The sequence below is a fragment of the Perca flavescens genome, chromosome 11, assembly GCF_004354835.1.
Source record: "Perca flavescens isolate YP-PL-M2 chromosome 11, PFLA_1.0, whole genome shotgun sequence".
Taxonomy (NCBI): domain Eukaryota; kingdom Metazoa; phylum Chordata; class Actinopteri; order Perciformes; family Percidae; genus Perca; species Perca flavescens.
Window position 1 is genome coordinate 31,187,329 of NC_041341.1, and position 4,720 is coordinate 31,192,048.

At 38.6% G+C, this 4,720-nt stretch overlaps 1 long non-coding RNA gene across 1 annotated transcript; it reads left to right on the forward strand.

Annotated features, from left to right (window-relative positions):
- Nucleotides 1–1,233: 1,233 nt before the first annotated feature.
- LOC114563581 (uncharacterized) lies at nt 1,234–3,804 on the forward strand. Its single transcript, XR_003693663.1, has 6 exons — nt 1,234–1,639; nt 2,170–2,230; nt 2,940–3,065; nt 3,154–3,281; nt 3,391–3,422; nt 3,708–3,804. It is a non-coding gene; the product is annotated as an uncharacterized LOC114563581 (long non-coding RNA).
- The last annotated feature ends 916 nt before the right edge of the window (nt 3,805–4,720 follow it).

Below are 4,720 nucleotides of genomic sequence, written 5' to 3' on the forward strand. Positions count from 1 at the left end.
GCGGTTGACAGTAACTATACTGTAAGCCACTTTGATTCAATTGTAAGGTACTTTTAATTAAGAATTTTCATTTTCTCCTACTTTATACTTCTAGTCCACCACAATTCAGAGTCAAGTAGGCCTATTGTACGTTTTACTTTACTATTTATTTTATAGCTTTAGTTACTTTGCAGATTCAGATTAATAATGCAAAATAATATGAATGAAATGATGTATATAGTGGATAATGATGAGACTTTGTTGATCTCCATGAAATGGGGAAATTCACAAGCTACCTGCCAACTCATACCTGCGCTGTTATTTTGGTGAAAATAACTCAAAAGTAACACAAAAGTAGTGTAAAGCATTACCATTCAGAGAGAGTAATATAGTAATATAACTAATTACTCTCAAATGACTAGTAATCTGTAATGTATTACATTTTGGAAGTAACTTGCCCAACACTGTTCACTCTCACTTGTGATGCTTTAGAGAAATCAAATGTCTACTCACTGCTCATGAGGAGTTACATTCACGTTTCAGATTATTACGTTTATTATTATTATTGATTGAATCACTTGTCTAATTTGAAGGCCTGAAAGGCGACAACTAACCAGTATTTCACAATAAAAGGATGGCATTAGTGGTGGGAAGAAAGTATCATTTACTCAGAAACTGGATGTAACATTTCAGTGTTGAATGTAACTTTGTGAATGTAACATTTACTCAAGTACTGTACTTAAGTACATATTTGAGGTACTTGCACTTTACTTGGGTCTTTTTCTTTTTATGCCACTTTCTACTTCTACTCCGCTACTTTTCAGAGAGAAATATTATACTTTTTACTCCACTACATTCATCTGATAGTTACTAGTTACTTTACAAATCAAGATGTTTGCACACAAAACACATGTAGTTTATACAATACGATGTTTTATAATAAATCAAACTATCCAACAATATATAGGAATAGCTTACAAAATGTGAAGAATTGCCTGCATTGAGTACTTTTACTTGTATTACTATTTAAGTACATTTTCCTGATGACACTTACATACTTTTACTTAAGTAACATTTCCAATGCAGGACTTTTACTTGCAACAGAGTGTTTTTTTACCTTGCGGTTTTAGTACTTTCACTTAAAGTAAAAGATCTGAATACTTCTTCCACCACTGGCAGGCTGGAGGTCAAGTTCAGATCACAGAGTCCACTCAGTGTTCACATAGAAAGATGGGACATTTAACAGCGCTCTGAGCTACAATGGAGATCCCACAGACAGCTACAGTAAGGAGGAGTTCCAATGGGCTGCTGTAGCGCAACCATAGACTGTGAACGCAACACAGAGACATGTAGATGTACATTTACAGATAAACCTGGGAGTGTGCTGTGCTTCAGAGCAGACCTCCACCATGATAAACTGGTGTGTATGCTGCCTTTGTATGCCCTGCCCCCAGCTGGCTGGATGTTCCACACACACACACACACACACACACAGTGGGAGAGAATAAAGGAAGTACAGTAGGCTATACTATCTCTGCTGCCCTGCGCCTAACCCTGGCACAGCGAAGACGCAGGACGCAACAAACTTTTGGTTTCCGTCGTCTATATAGTCTATATAACGTCTATATTTATCTACACCCCGACAAACCTTCCAACAAAGGTAGGATATGTGCGCTTTGTTAGTGTCATAAAGAGACAGTCCAGATGTGGAACTAGTTTGGGTAAAGTAAATATAGCCTCTGTCCTCTGAGTCTTTATGGTGATTGAACTTTTCTGCATACATATGCATACAGGAATTTCCTCATTGTACGTTACTGTGATTTTATTGCACTTACAGATCGTTTTACAGTCGGATAAGCTCCGAGTGTTTTGTGTGCAAACAGTGGATATAGTCCCGCAGGCTACGTGGAGAAAACACACAAAAAACACAGATAGAATTAAAAAGATGAAAAGTTCAAAACAAGTTATTAATTAATTAATTTATTTTACTTGTTGCCCCTTTCTGTCCTCTAACTTTACAGAATAATGCCTACGACTCTTGCATTGTATTGCGTAATTATATAGGCTAAAACTTTTTCACTTTCGGTTCTGGGTGAATTATTGAAATTAAGGTCATTATTTTACAGGAACCAAGAAATCCACGTTAAGCACGTGTCAAACTGCCTTTTTAAATGTTCTGTCTCGTTGCAGATCATGGACCCGGGGCCAAAGGAGACTGCCGTCGCAGAGAAACTCGCGGCTTTAATCTCAGGTGACCCTGATACATCCTTAACCCTTGTGTTGACTTTGGAGCAAATTGACCCGTTTCCAATTTTTGTTTTATATCAGAAAACATGAGACGTAGAAATAAGCGCTGAAAATGTGTAGAAGAAAATAATAATAATTTAAAACGTTGGAGAAAAAAAAGCAAAAGCAGTGCATTAGACAAGACGAGATTGCTTTTAAAAATAATAATCGCAAAGGGAGGAGAGAGCTGTCACTTCTTTTGACATAGTGAGGCAGCTTCCAGAACATTAGCAGCAACAGCAACAGCTTCTCAGCCCTAACACTGAAGCTAAACATCAGCCTGTAAAACAGTAGTATACAGCTGCTGTCTGCACTGTAGGTACTTGAAGTGGACCTCAACATGCATCTGGTTTAAGGCGAGACACGGCAGGCAAAACCATCGTTTTTTTCAACCGGTCAATTTTGAGATTTTGGGCTATTCATCTTCAATAACATGTCTTCTTTCAGACTTGTGGTGAAAAACAGTCCGAAATACACATTTAGGTCTTTATTTTACTACACTTTCAGAATCAGAATCCGTTTGCGTCTGTAGATTTCTCCTAAATTCAACAAAAGTTGGCGTTCTAAATCATCATGCTTCATCATCATTCTTCAATCATCATCATGCGTCAAGTTTCTCTTTTCTATCCATTGTTCATACATTTCTGAAGGATGACTGTTATTCATATTTACAGGCTCACGGACACGACCAGTCGCCGATAGCAACAGTGTTGTTACTGACAGAACAATCACAAATATAAAAGGAAAAAACCTCAACATGGCGGTTGAAACAGTGAGTGATCCAGGAAGCGGTCCGAGTGGTAAGCAGTAATATTCCTCAACACGTTTCAATACAAGAAGGCAATATTTGAATTTAGCTCATATTTTCTTTATTAATTCTTCTTTTAGGAAAAGCTGGTGGAGAAGATGCACAGGCAGATTGCTCTGCACGTGGCAGCAGTGTGATTTGTACTGATCATATATCTGATGTTGAGGTTGATGGTGATATCGATTTCTCAGTGACTGTGAAACCAAAGGTACGTTTGGGTAACATCTGACCAACTTCTGTTCCATATTGACCGGTATTCTGCATATATATTCTGTCTGGACATTTCAGCAAATCCTAACACTGCTCTCCTCTCTCAGGCACAGTAGACAAGACACTGCCGGACTCTCAGGTACACACACACACACACACACACACACACACACACACACACACACACACACACACACACACACACACACACACACACACACACACACACACACACAAAATACTCATTGATAGTTAGTGTGTTTTGTAGGGAGTTTTACTGATTATCCAGAGTGGAATAAATTCAAGGATGTCTTTTTGTACACCTCTATAGTTTAGAACAGAGAGCCAGATAGTGGAAAGAGAAATTAACCTCGTCCAAATCAGATGAATACTTTACTCTTGTTAGCCTCTCTTCACTGAACAGGCCAAGAAACATGGTGTCCACCCCATTCACCTCCAGTCTCCATTACATCCAGGGCCCAGGGTTCCTCCAACTCTACTCATCACAAGACCTGCTCCACATTCCACCATCATCCATGTAGGCTGGCTGGGGTTATTGAGGGTCTTCCTTTTTAAAATAGTTTTAGCATTTGCTGTTTTTTTCTGGGGATGTTAATTAAGTTTTGCTTCATGCTATTAAATATGGAACTATGTTTACTATGTATGTGTATATGATCATCCATGTATCACTGGGGACAGAAACGTGAGTATTACAATACACTAAGTATCTAAGCAAGAGTCTCTCTCTCTCTCTCACTCACTCACACTTAATGTATGCTGTTACACAAGTGAGTCGATTAGTTTGATATGATCCTGCCATCAGCTCTTAAATCTAAGCACCATTTGTGTCTTTCTCCAGCGGTAACGTATCAAATATGAGGAGAAATGGGCATATTTGATTTGGTTCTATTTGATAATTCATTGGGAAATAATTTGGCTCAACCTTTAATTGATACCAGATCGGAGTGTGTAGAGTTTATCCAATCAGAGCATCCAGATTTCTTGCATTGAGTACTTTTACTTATATTACTTAAAGTACATTTTCATGATGATACTTACATACTTTTACTTAACATTTCCAATGCAGGAATTTTACTTGCAACCCAGTATTTCTTTTACAGTGTGGTTTTAGTACTTTGACTTAAAGGATCTGAATACTTCTTCCACCACTGGCAGGCTGGAGGTCAAGTTCAGATCAGAGTTCTCTCAGTGTTCACATAGAAAGATGGGACATTTAACAGCGCTCTGAGCTACAATGGAGATCCCACAGACAGCTACAGTAAGGAGGAGTTCCAATGGGCTGCTGTAGCGCAACCATAGACTTTGAACGCAACACAGAGACATGTAGATGTACATTTACACTATAAACCTGGGAGTGTGCTGTGCTTCAGAGCAGACCTCCACCATGATAAACTGGTGTGTATGCTGCCTTTGTAT